Source organism: Schistocerca cancellata, chromosome 9, assembly GCF_023864275.1.
Source record: "Schistocerca cancellata isolate TAMUIC-IGC-003103 chromosome 9, iqSchCanc2.1, whole genome shotgun sequence".
Classification (NCBI taxonomy): Eukaryota; Metazoa; Arthropoda; class Insecta; order Orthoptera; family Acrididae; genus Schistocerca; species Schistocerca cancellata.
The window spans coordinates 230,546,625-230,560,837 of NC_064634.1; positions in this window are offsets into that span (position 1 = coordinate 230,546,625).

A 14,213-nucleotide genomic window follows, 5' to 3' on the forward strand; every position below is an offset into this window, starting at 1 on the left:
TAATAATTCATGTTATTTATTTATTTATGTAAATTAGAGAAGTCAATTGACAAACTTCTAAAAAACGGCCTTTTTGTAACAAAGAATTATTCTATCAAGTCAACAAATCTGTCTGTCATTTTAATAACATGTTAAATTATGTCACTCGATGCAAATTAATAACTTTTCTGCACAAATTATGATAACAGATGTACATGTGACTTGTAAACTATGCCTCTTTTTAGTAGTTCTTTGACAATGTTATAAATACAAGCAGCAAGAACGGTCGAGGGGCAGTCGGAATGTCACTTTGGTAAAGTGTGTTTGTGTGTTATTGTTTGAGGTGGATAAACAATGCAAAGAACATGTAAAGGAAGTTGTGTTGTGTCATAGTCTTTGGTGGACAGTGGAATTAAGATGGCCACCAGAGTAATAAATATTTGAAGTTTACATAATTGTTGGTTTCGCTCGTTCTTTATCATCAAAAGCACATAAAAAAACAGGACCTAATGTTTTTAACCCTAGACAACCAGATTTAGAGCCAGCATCAGCATCGAGACACAGCAGCGATCCAGCAAGTAGCAGCGATTACCACAACACAATGCATTTTAATGGCGCCAACCTAACATCAAGTGCTAACAAGCTCCGTAAATGGGAGTGAAATAGTGCGATTATAGCAATTAGCAATATTACGACCGGGCGAGCATTACAAAAGTGGGGGCTCGTCCGGGATCTTTAAGTGCATCGATGATAATAGTGCAGCGACAAATTTCGTAAGTGCTTACCATTCCAAAAAAGTTTATTTGTGCAGTGTGGCAACAGTGAAAATATGTCAAAAATAAGTAAATAAATAAAGTGTGTTTGTGCGACTACAAAAAACCATCATCACACCGCTCGGAAGATTAACGTCTGGATTATGTCAATGGAATTCATCAATCAAGACTTCAGCTTCGATAAAACTGAATGTAAGTGAAGAAAGCCAGCAAGAACACCGATCACTACATCATAGCATATAAAGCAAGGTATTTTGTTGTTGTCATTTAAAATAATTAATAGTTAACATGTCTCTACCTGAGAGTGATGAGATCGTAGGAAATGTAAAAATTGAACCAGGGGATGGTGAACAATTAAACTTAACAGAGTGGCTAGCAGGGTTTGCAACTCAAATAAGCTCGCAACTTAAACAATCAATTGAACAAGTACGTTTGGATGTTAAACAATCAAGTGAACAGGTAAGCTTGAAACTCACAGATAGACTGGATAAGTTAAGTTTGGATTTTGATCTATTAAGTACTCATCTCAATGAGAAGTGTGAGGAAATTAAAACTACCCTCAGTAAGGACATTTGAGAACAGTTGATACACTTCAGAAAAGAATTTCAAGTTAAAGTTGAAAGTTTAAATGAAAACATACAAGCTAACACAGACAGCATTGCTGTCATCTACAACAGAGTAGATACTGAAGTTGAAAGATTAGATCAGAGAATAGACAAAACTTCAGAAAACCTTAAACAAGAATACAACCTGTATACCACTAATGTAGATACAAAAGTAGAAAATATACACACTAAATATACACAATTGGAAGAAGCATTGATGTCAAAACAAATGTTTTACAAACAAAATACTATGTATGGGCACATCCAAGTGAAATGCTTTCCTGGTGAAAATCTGCACCCTATTGACTTTATTCACCAATGTAAGGATATGTTTGTTGTAGGAATGTCAGATAACATAAAAATTAAGTTAGTAAAACGGTTTCTAGAAGGGGAGGCCCTATCCTGGGCAAATGAGAATAATGATTCTTGGAATACTTTTGAAGAGTTTGAAGCTAAGTTTATTTGCAAATTTTGGTCACAAACCATACAAGCCAGATTAAAGTCAGAATTTCTAAATGGACCAGTGTATAGAGGGAAAGTAGGGGGAATGCAAAAATTTTGCAGAGATCAATTGAAAAAGCTTGCTCACTTGAATAACTCTTTTGATATCATGACACAAATTGATGTTTTAATAAGAAGGTAACCAGAGAGACTGCAGTGGGAATTGGTCCATGGACCAGACGATTCAATGGAAGAGTTCCTGAAAATTGTAGATAGATTAGATAGGGCCTTGGAAAGAGAAAATAACCAAAGTTTTGGCTCTGGCAACAACCAGTATGGGGGGTGGAACTGGAATGTAAATAGAGATTATTATGGGAGGAGAGACTTTGACAACTCTGGAAATAATGCTCCAAATAGGGGAGATAGGAGATATGAAAATGATTTCAGAAACAATGTACAGGAGGGAGGATGGAGGAGAGATAACAGGAATGATAGAAATAGGTGTTTGGGAAGAGAACAAGATAGAAGGGGGTTTGCTGAAACTAGTGAACAAAACGACAACTACAAACGGACAGACCGAGGGAACCAGCCGGGAAACGGTGGACAGTCCCACTAGATGTCCGTAGTTTTGGGGCTGGACAATATTATGACAGGACAACACATAACCGAAATTGGAAAAGGAGAGGAGACAATGTAAAGAGTAAGTACCATGAAAATACTGATGTCGTTAGAATGAATAAATTAGAATTTAATAAAAGGTTTTGGGATACTATGAGTAAAAGTGACACAGTTAATAAAAACAGTGTTCAAGCACAGGTAGTTAGTGAAAGTGCAGAAGTCGAAGGTTTTGCAGAGTTCCATAGTTGGGCTGAAAAAGATACTGGTGTTAATACCAAGTCAGACACACCACAAATAGAATCTATTTTGGGGGGTTTATTTGATAAGAAGGGGGATGACGAAGTGTTTAATGGAGCCAAAGACTCAATTGCTGAGATTCAGATACACAGGGGGGAAACTGAAGATGGGGTTGTTGTGGTGGAGGAGGAAGAAGTAATAGAGGGACATTTAAATAATGATCCTAAATCAAGTGATGTTATTGATGAGAGTGTGGAGGAAGAAATAAAAGTATTTGTAGAATTGAAAAGTGATTATGTGGTAAAGGTAAGTGATGTAACAAACATGGGTAATAATGAGGTTAATTTAAGTGAAATGCAGAATAGGGAATGTGTATCTGAGGACAAGCTATTGCCTATTGGGAACTATGAAACACTAATCGATGAGAATGATAATAATAATAATAATAATATTAAAGAAAATATAAAGGGATGGAATGTAAATGAGTGTTTTCAAGAAAAAGGGGAAAAGTTTTTAGAAGTTTTGTGGAACAACTATGGAAACTGTATAAACAAAGATGCCTTTTGGAAAGAATCAGCAAAGGTAAGTGCAACCTTGTATCCTACATGGTGGACAAGAATCCGTAGTGGACTTCATAAAAAAAGGGGGTGAAAACAGTAGGTTGTTAAGTGACAACACAGTGTTAAAAGGAACAGATGAAAACAAAGGTTTATATTTAAATGTCAATGCTTTGCAAACAGAGAGGGGTGTGTCTAAGTGTAGGAAAGAGACATTAGACTTAGGAACTAAAGAAATTGAAAATGATCTATTGTTTGAAAATACTGAAATAGACAAAGATGTTGATCTAAGTTGTCCATATGTTCAAGTAAACATTGACATTTGTCCATTTGAAATAAAAGAAAGCCCACATCCTAATGCGTATAGACTTATCTTTCCCAGATCAAGAAGGTTATTTCGATTAAGAAACATCACTGAATTGAAACCATATAAACATGATTAAGCACATTTCCCTGTTTGAATACAGTTACTTACCCATTTGCCATAAAGCATGTTATCAGCAAAGTTTTTTACTGGGTGTGTCAAATAACAACTACCACTCATCCTACAGACCCTGGAAAAGTTCCAGATCTCTGAGAGAATGTTTTTTATTTTTTATTGTCACTATTGAATATTAAATTTTGAAACATCTTCACTTGCAACGGGCAAGAAGGTGACAAACATTTATTACTTTCCTTTTGTATTATTGAATATGGGACATACTTGCACCAAATAAAAGACAATGTAAAAATTGTTGTGCAAGACCCATCATTTTGTTACTATTGTGTTCTTAGGCATAAGATTTGTGTACAATTTTCTACAGCTAATCAGATGTTCACCAAATTTGATGTTTGTGTTATGTTGTGACCAATTTAAGTGTCCAATTTTAGTATTAATATGTTCATGTACTGTCTTGACTATGCGTCTCAATGGGAGACAAGTTTTTAAATAATTCCTTTTTTTTAAATGCATATTATATTCATACATGTGACTTCTCAAGTGTTTGTGTTTATATATCATGTCCATACTTATAATTATGTTCTTTGTTTTCATTTCTTTTATGTGGCTCAAAAAGAGCAGACAGTTGCAATATTTTCCTATGGACATATGACCTGTCCATCTATGTAATATATTTATGTTCCTTCTATTATCTTGATTAATCTGTCTCAATGAGAACTGACTTTGAAATAATTTACATATATTTTTTATATATCTTAAAATTGCATGTGATATATTTGTGTCTGTTTTTGACTATTTTCCATGTGGCTCACTGGGAGCAAAGATTAACATTTTTTTTTACTTTCATATATTACTAAATATTTTTCTTATGCTATCATACTGAATGACATAACACAAAGTGCATTTGAAACAACACAACTAATATATTTGCAGGAAAAAGTCATTTTGAAACGGTGTAACGGTCATTGCATACATACACATTATACATAGTAAAACAAAAAAAATATTATAGTAGTACTTTTCCAAATTTTAACCATTTGACACATTTGTCCTAGTCGGCTAATATCATTAACATTCTGTAAATGATATTACCCGAGGGGGGTATTGCAACGGAACAAATTAAAGGCTTTACTTTACCGAAGTATGCGATACCCTCCAAATTCAACCAGATCAAAGAGTACTTGTGATTATAGAAAAGTTATTTTGTGTGTTAACAATGATTGCATAACATGTCTGCATAAACAGTCAACCCATTAAATTATACTGAGTAACTGACCCACACAAAAGTTTATATCACTTGATCACTGATACAGCAAATGTCATCATGTAAAAACACTAAGTTCATCTTAAATAATTAATATGAAGTACGAAAAATAGTGACCAACTTAGGTATTTTGGATCCCCTTAAATAAAAATCACCCAGTGAAACCTATTTGTTCACTAGGAGCGTTTTCACTCAGTATTCACGTAAGCAATCCTATGTTAGTCGAAAACCAATGTAATTCTTAATAATTCATGTTATTTACTTATTTATGTAAATTAGAGAAGTCAATTGACAAACTTCTAAAAAACGGCCTTTTTGTAACAAAGAATTATTCTATCAAGTCAACAAATCTGTCTGTCATTTTAATAACATGTTAAATTATGTCACTCGATGCAAATTAATAACTTTTCTGCACAAATTATGATAACAGATGTACATGTGACTTGTAAACTATGCCTCTTTTTAGTAGTTCTTTGACAATGTTATAAATACAAGCAGCAAGAACGGTCGAGGGGCAGTCGGAATGTCACTTTGGTAAAGTGTGTTTATGTGTTATTGTTTGAGGTGGATAAACAATGCAAAGAACATGTAAAGGAAGTTGTGTTGTGTCATAGTCTTTGGTGGACAGTGGAATTAAGATGGCCACCAGAGTAATAAATATTTGATGTTTACATATTTGTTGGTTTCGCTCATTCTTTATCATCAAAAGCACATAAAAAAACAGGACCTAATGTTTTTAACCCTAGACAACCAGATTTAGAGCCAGCATCAGCATCGAGACACAGCAGCGATCCAGCAAGTAGCAGCGATTACCACAACACAATGCATTTTAATGGCGCCAACCTAACATCAAGTGCTAACAAGCTCCGTAAATGGGAGTGAAATAGTGCGATTATAGCAATTAGCAATATTACGACCGGGCGACCATTACAAAAGTGGGTGCTCGTCCGGGATCTTTAAGTGCATCGATGATAATAGTGCAGCGATAAATTTCGTAAGTGCTTAGCATTCCAAAAAAGTTTATTTGTGCAGTGTGGCAACAGTGAAAATATGTCAAAAATAAATAAATAAATATAGTGTGTTTGTGCAACTACAAAAAACCATCATCACACCGCTCGGAAGATTAACGTCTGGATTATGTCAATGGAATTCATCAATCAAGACTTCAGCTTCTATAAAACCGAATGTAAGTGAAGAAAGCCAGCAAGAACACCGATCACTACATCATAGCATATAAAGCAAGGTATTTTGTTGTTGTCATTTAAAATAATTAATAGTTAACATGTCTCTACCTGAGAGTGATGAGATCGTAGGAAATGTAAAAATTGAACCAGGGGATGGTGAACAATTAAACTTAACAGAGTGGCTAGCAGGGTTTGCAACTCAAATAAGCTCGCAACTTAAACAATCAATTGAACAAGTACGTTTGGATGTTAAACAATCAAGTGAACAGGTAAGCTTGAAACTCATAGATAGACTGGATAAGTTAAGTTTGGATTTTGATCTATTAAGTACTCATCTCAATGAGAAGTGTGAGGATATTAAAACTACCCTCAGTAAGGACACTAGAGAACAGTTGATACACTTCAGAAAAGAATTTCAAGTTAAAGTTGAAAGTTTAAATGAAAACATACAAGCTAACACAGACAGCATTGCTGTCATCTACAACAGAGTAGATACTGAAGTTGAAAGATTAGATCAGAGAATAGACAAAACTTCAGAAAACCTTAAACAAGAATACAACCTGTATACCACTAATGTAGATACAAAAGTAGAAAATATACACACTAAATATACACAACTGGAAGAAGCATTGATGTCAAAACAAATGTTTTACAAACAAAATACAATGTATGGGCACACCCAAGTGAAATGCTTTCCTGGTGAAAATGTGCACCCTATTGACTTTATTCACCAATGTAAGGATATGTTTGTTGTAGGAATGTCAGATAACATAAAATTTAAGTTAGTAAAACGGTTTCTAGAAGGGGAGGCCCTATCCTGGGCAAATGAGAATAATGATTCTTGGAATACTTTTGAAGAGTTTGAAGCTAAGTTTATTTGCAAATTTTGGTCACAAACCATATAAGCCAGATTAAAGTCAGAATTTCTAAATGGACCAGTGTATAGAGGGAAAGTAGGGGGAATGCAAAAATTTTGCAGAGATCAATTGAAAAAGCTTGCTCACTTGAATAACTCTTTTGATATTATGACACAAATTGATGTTTTAAAAAGAAGGTTACCAGAGAGACTGCAGTGGGAATTGGTCCATGGACCAGACGATTCAATGGAAGAGTTCCTGAAAATTGTAGATAGATTAGATAGGGCCTTGGAAAGAGAAAATAACCAAAGTTTTGGCTCTGGCAACAACCAGTATGGGGGGTGGAACTGGAATGTAAATAGAGATTATTATGGGAGGAGAGACTTTGACAATTCTGGAAATAATGCTCCAAATAGGGGAGATAGGAGACATGAAAATGATTTCAGAAACAATGCACAGGAGGGAGGATGGAGGAGAGATAACAGGAATGATAGAAATAGGTATTGGGGAAGAGAACAAGATAGAAGGGGGTTTGCTGAAACTAGTGAACAAAACGACAACTACAAACGGACAGACCGAGGGAACCAGCCGGGAAACGGTGGACAGTCCCACTAGATGTCCGTAGTTTTGGGGCTGGACAATATTATGACAGGACAACACATAACCGAAACTGGAAAAGGAGAGGAGGCAATGTAAAGAGTAAGTACCATGAAAATACTGATGTTGTTAGAATGAATAAATTAGAATTTAATAAAAGGTTTTGGGATACTATGAGTAAAAGTGATTCAGTTAATAAAAACAGTGTTCAAGCACAGGTATTTAGTTAAAGTGCAGAAGTCGAAGGTATTGCAGAGTTCCATAGTTGGGCTGAAAAAGATACTGGTGTTAATACCAAGTCAGACACACCACAAATAGAATCTATTTTGGGGGGGTTTATTTGATAAGAAGGGTGATGACGAAGTGTTTAATGGAGCCAAAGACTCAATTGCGGAGATTCAGATACATAGGGGGGAAACTGAAGATGGGGTTGTTGTGGTGGAGGTGGAAGAAGTAATAGAGGGACATTTCAATAATGATCCTAAATCAAGTGATGTTATTGATGAGAGTGTGGAGGAAGAAATAAAAGTATTTGTAGAATTGAAAAGTGATTATGTGGTAAAGGTAAGTGATGTAACAAACATGGGTAATAATGAGGTTAATTTAAGTGAAATGCAGAATAGGGAATGTGTATCTGAGGACAAGCTATTGCCTATTGGGAACTATGAAACACTAATCGATGAGAATGGTAATAATAATAATAATAAAGAAAATATAAAGGGATGGAATGTAAATGAGTGTTTTCAAGAAAAAGGGGAAAAGTTTTTAGAAGTTTTGTGGAACAACTATGGAAACTGTATAAATAAAGATGCCTTTTGGAAAGAATCAGCAAAGGTAAGTGCAACCTTGTATCCTACATGGTGGACAAGAATCTGTAGTGGACTTCATAAAAAAAGGGGGTGAAAACAGTAGGTTGTTAAGTGACAACACAGTGTTAAAAGGAACAGATGAAAACAAAGGTTTATATTTAAATGTCAATGCTTTGCAAACAGAGAGGTGTGTGTCTAAGTGTAGGAAAGAGACATTAGACTTAGGAACTAAAGAAATTGAAAATGATCTATTGTTTGAAAATACTGAAATAGACAAAGATGTTGATCTAAGTTGTCCATATGTTCAAGTAAACATTGACATTTGTCCATTTGAAATAAAAGAAAGCCCACATCCTAATGCGTATAGACTTATCTTTCCCAGATCAAGAAGGTTATTTCGATTAAGAAACATCACTGAACTGAAACCATATAAACATGATTAAGCACATTTCCCTGTTTGAATACAGTTACTTACCCATTTGCCATAAAGCATGTTATCAGCAAAGATTTTTTACTGGGTGTGTCAAATAGCAACTACCACTCATCCTACAGACCCTGGAAAAGTTCCAGATCTCTGAGAGAATGTTTTTATATTTTTTATTGTCACTATTGAATATTAAATTTTGAAACATCTTTACTTGCAACGGGCAAGAAGGTGACAAACATTTATTACTTTCCTTTTGTATTATTGAATATGGGACATACTTGCACCAAATAAAAGACAATGTAAAAATTGTTGTGCAAGACCCATCATTTTGATACTATTGTGTTCTTAGGCATAAGATTTGTGTACAATTTTCTACAGCTAATCAGATGTTCACCAAATTTGATGTTTGTGTTATGTTGTGACCAATTTAAGTGTCCAATTTTAGTATTAATATGTTCTTGTACTGTCTTGACTACGCGTCTCAATGGGAGACAAGTTTTTAAATAATTCCTTTTTTTTAAATGCATATTATATTCATACGTGTGACTTCCCAAGTGTTTGTGTTTATATATCATGTCCATACTTATAATTATGTTCTTTGTTTTCATTTCTTTTATGTGGCTCAAAAAGAGCAGACAGTTGCAATATTTTCCTATGGACATATGACCTGTCCATCTATGTAATATATTTATGTTCCTTCTATTATCTTGATTAATCTGTCTCAATGAGAACTGACTTTGAAATAATTTACATATATTTTTTATATATCTTAAAATTGCATGTGATATATTTGTGTCTGTTTTTGACCACTTTCCATGTGGCTCACTGGGAGCAAAGATTAACATTTTTTTTTACTTTCATATATTACTAAATATTTTTCTTATGCTATCATACTGAATGACATAACACAAAGTGCATTTGAAACAACACAACTAATATATTTGCAGGAAAAAGTCATTTTGAAACGGTGTAACGGTCATTGCATACATACACATTATACATAGTAAAACAAAAAAAATTATTATAGTAGTACTTTTCCAAATTTTAACCATTTGACACATTTGTCCTAGTCGGCTAATATCATTAAGATTCTGTAAATGATATTACCCGAGGGCGGTATTGCAACAGAACATATTAAAGGCTTTACTTTACCGAAGTATGCGATACCCTCCAAATTCAACCAGTTTAACGAGTACTTATGATTATAGAAAAGTTATTGTGTATGTTAACAATGATTGCATAACATGTCTGCATAAACAGTCAACCCATTAAATTATACTGAGTAACTGACCCACACAAAAGTTTATATCACTTGATCACTGATACAGCAAATGTCATCATGTAAAAACATTAAGTTCATCTTAAATAATTAATATGAAGTACGAAAAATAGTGGCCAACTTAGGTATTTTGGATCTCCTTAAATAAAAATCACCCAGTGAAACCTATTTGTTCACTAGGAGCGTTTTCACTCAGTATTCACGAAGCAATCCTATGTTAGTCGAAAACCAATGTAATTCTTAATAATTCATGTTATTTACTTATTTATGTAAATTAGAGAAGTCAATTGACAAACTTCTAAAAAACGGCCTTTTTGTAACAAAGAATTATTCTATCAAGTCAACAAATCTGTCTGTCATTTTAATAACATGTTAAATTATGTCACTCGATGCAAATTAATAACTTTTCTGCACAAATTATGATAACAGATATACATGTGACATGTAAACTATGTATCTTTTTAGTAGTTGTTTGACAATGTTATAAACACAAGAAGCAAGAACGGTCGAGGGGCAGTCGGAATGTCACTTTGGTAAAGTGTGTTTGTGTGTTATTGTTTGAGGTGGATAAACAATGCAAAGAACATGTAAAGGAAGTTGTGTTGTGTCATAGTCTTTGGTGGACAGTGGAATTAAGATGGCCACCAGAGTAATAAATATTTGAAGTTTACATATTTGTTAGTTTCGCTCGTTCTTTATCATCAAAAGCACATAAAAAACACAGGACCTAATGTTTTTAACCCTAGACAACCAGATTTAGAGCCAGCATCAGCATCGAGACACAGCAGCGATCCAGCAAGTAGCAGCGATTACCACAACACAATGCATTTTAATGGCGCCAACCTAACATCAAGTGCTAACAAGCTCCGTAAATGGGAGTGAAATAGTGCGATTTTAGCAATTAGCAATATCTACGACCAGGCGACCATTACATGGTCCAACAGATGAATATTGTTGGTATTAAGCCAGCAGTACGTCATGTGGTACCAGGTAAACTTGGAAAAATGTGTCATAAACACTACGCAATCTCAGAATACATTTATTCATTACGGGTTTCGAACGCGCACCATCTTCACCATGGAAAAATGTCTACTGTAAGAACTTCGTAAGTCTTACATTTTATTTAACCAGCAAATTATACGTCATTGCTGACTTGAAAATGTAAGAAAACTGATACTTATCATGTTAATACAAGCTTACATTTTCAAGTCAGCAACGGCGTATACTTTCCTGGTTAAATAGCACATATGTCATGTCAAGTTATTACAATATATGAAGGGCTTATTTCAATAGTGGTACAAGCCCATTTTGTTTATTCTGAGATACAGAGTCCTAAAGTTAAATGAGCGTTGAAAAATCTGCAGTTGAGATACCTGAAATATTCAAGTATATGTACTTGAATATCTCAACTGCAAATTATGTGTAATTAGTTATGTTACATCTCCTTTTGTTGACAGTGAAAGAACATTGGTGCATCTGGCGTACATGTTATACGAGTATAGATGGAGAATTCTGAAATTTAGTAATGTTCCACAGTAAATTTTCAATTGGTAGTTAATTATATCTAATCCAGGTACTTACTTGTTTTTTGTTTTCTGGACTGGCTGTTTTAATTATATCAAATCTGGTGGATCTGTCCCTTTCTCTGCCATTGGCTCTTCGGCATCCAGGTTATACATTCCATGTAGTGATTTATCCAGTTTTCGGAAGGAGCTATATTTCTATTTGCAGCATCTTTGTCTGTACGTTTTCGTTGTCTGATCAGTTTACATGCTATTTCTTGTGTATCAATACATGATGTTCGATTCTGCTTGTAAATGTATCCTGAGAATCATTGTGCCTTGTCTTACGTTTTTTCTTTTGTTTTCGTTTCACATTTCTTTAGATGTTTCTTTAGATTTCCCAGTCTAACTTTTACATTGTTTTTCTTTTCTATAGCTTCTTCTGTCTCTTCGTTCCAAATAGTAAGTCCACTTTTTCGATTCGTTTGGAATTTTCCACTTAGTACTTCTTTAACGACATGTATTATACCAAAGCTGGATCCTTAAGAAGCTTGTGGTCCAAACTCACGCTCTCCCCCTATGTACTTGTGTGTCTACCACCTTTCAAGCTATGTTTCTTGTTTTGTATGACTTAATTAATAAGAGATCTGTGTTCTCGTGCTAACCACATATACTTATTCTTTTTAAAAATATATGCGTCTCTGCAAGTTCAGTGAAGGTGACAAACACTCTTAATGTTAATCCATTGTTAATAATGGTATCTTCTCCGTTGCTGCCGATGACCTGGTGGATGGATTCTTTACTTGTTCTGGCATTTTGGTCTCCCGTCAATATGACGTTGTATTATTTAATTTATCCATATGTATCTGTAACTCTTTCTTCTACAAATTCGTTTTTTCCCTCTTTCCTTCCTGGTACTTAGATTCATTTAACTGACCGATGTCCTCTATCAGATTTCATTCTCACTGATAAACTTTTTCATTTACTAGTGCGTTCTGCCGTACCTTATCATCTCAGTTTCTGTCCTCAGACCCTGTATATTGAATTTGGCAACACTGAGTACGTCTTTTATTCCGTAATTATTAACCTCTTCCTTGCCTGTTCGGCGTCCATTATTTCCGGAAAAAAGCAAAACAAGGGCAATGAAATCAAGTAATGCTGACGGTAGTAGATTAGGAAATGATCCACGAAAATTAAAAGACGGGTTTTACTACAGAGAAAGTTACATAACTCACGTTCGCGCAAATGGCATGGATATAGAATGCGGATCAGCAGTTCCAAGAAACCCATTTCCTAGAAAGTGGCTTGTGGTAATATCGAATATAAACGTAAGTGTCAGATAGCGTTTCCTCAAAGTATTGTCTGGAGTGACACCTTTGCGCTGGTGAGACGTGGGGGATGAACGGTAACACCAAAATAATGGAAGGGTTTCAAAATGTAGCCCTACAGATGAATACTGAAAATTATATGCATAAATCGGTAGACGTTTAAGAGACACTGAATCGGGATGGGGAGAAAAGGGCGATATGGCAGATATCTTGACATAAGGAGGCATAGTAAATCTCGTACTCGAAGAAAATATGTTGGGTAGGTATGTCAGAGGAAAACCAAGATTTCACAGCAATAAGCAGAGAAAAATTAATTTGACTATGAAATATAGCGTGTAGAAATGTATCAAACCATTCCATGTACGTAAGACTACGGCCATTTAGAGAGATTATCAGTAAAATAACGTTTAGCTCTTCACATTAAAAGGGAAGATAGGAATTGTTTAAAAAAAAGTGTCTGGAAACTATTACAGCAGTTATTTTATGTTTGCTATTTAATTGCACTACCCAACAGAAATTTTACATCTGGGATATGAATTACCTATTAGTACGTAGTTTGTCGTGTAGAATCTGAATATAACTTCCAAAATGTTCTAGTACGTAAGATATTTAGGTTTCTGATAGCTTATTGTTCATTTTTTGTGTTTAGATATTTACTGAACTTTTGTTTTGATGTCATTTTTTTTAATGTTCGTGTTATTTTGTTACAGGGTTACTGAAAGATATACAAATCATTATAGATGTGAGGTGTGATAAAGAAGGGGTAGGTAAAATAAGAACATAATTGTCACAATCGTATACTAAGGCAGATTAAAATTTAAATGTATGGGCTACACGTTTAACAGATTGATTTCTGAAGATCTGAATACGTATTCCTTGCTTCTCTCAATTCTGTTAATGTTCTCCAGTATTGCTTTCGATACTGCTGTGCATTTATGAAATGTGACATACTAGGGGAGGACTGATTTTACCAGTGAATTCAGCATCACAAAATTGAATGAATCCATATATTTACAAACCAAAAGCAGAAAAAGAGTTTCAATTTGTTGACCAGTGTTACCATACGTGGTGAGTATCTTGCAACTAATAGACCAGAACTCACAACGTAAATTTACATATGGGGCTACAGCTCTAAAGGCACCACAGATCCCACCAAATTACTAATGTAGTTTGCTCAGTGGCGAATGTGATCTAATTACTCTCTTTTAACACAAAAATGGAATCGCTGTTACCAGTCTGATTAATCACTTAAGTTATCTATATCCCTAAGGAAATGGGCACTTCTTTGCTCCAAGGAGAATAGCCTTTTAATGTACG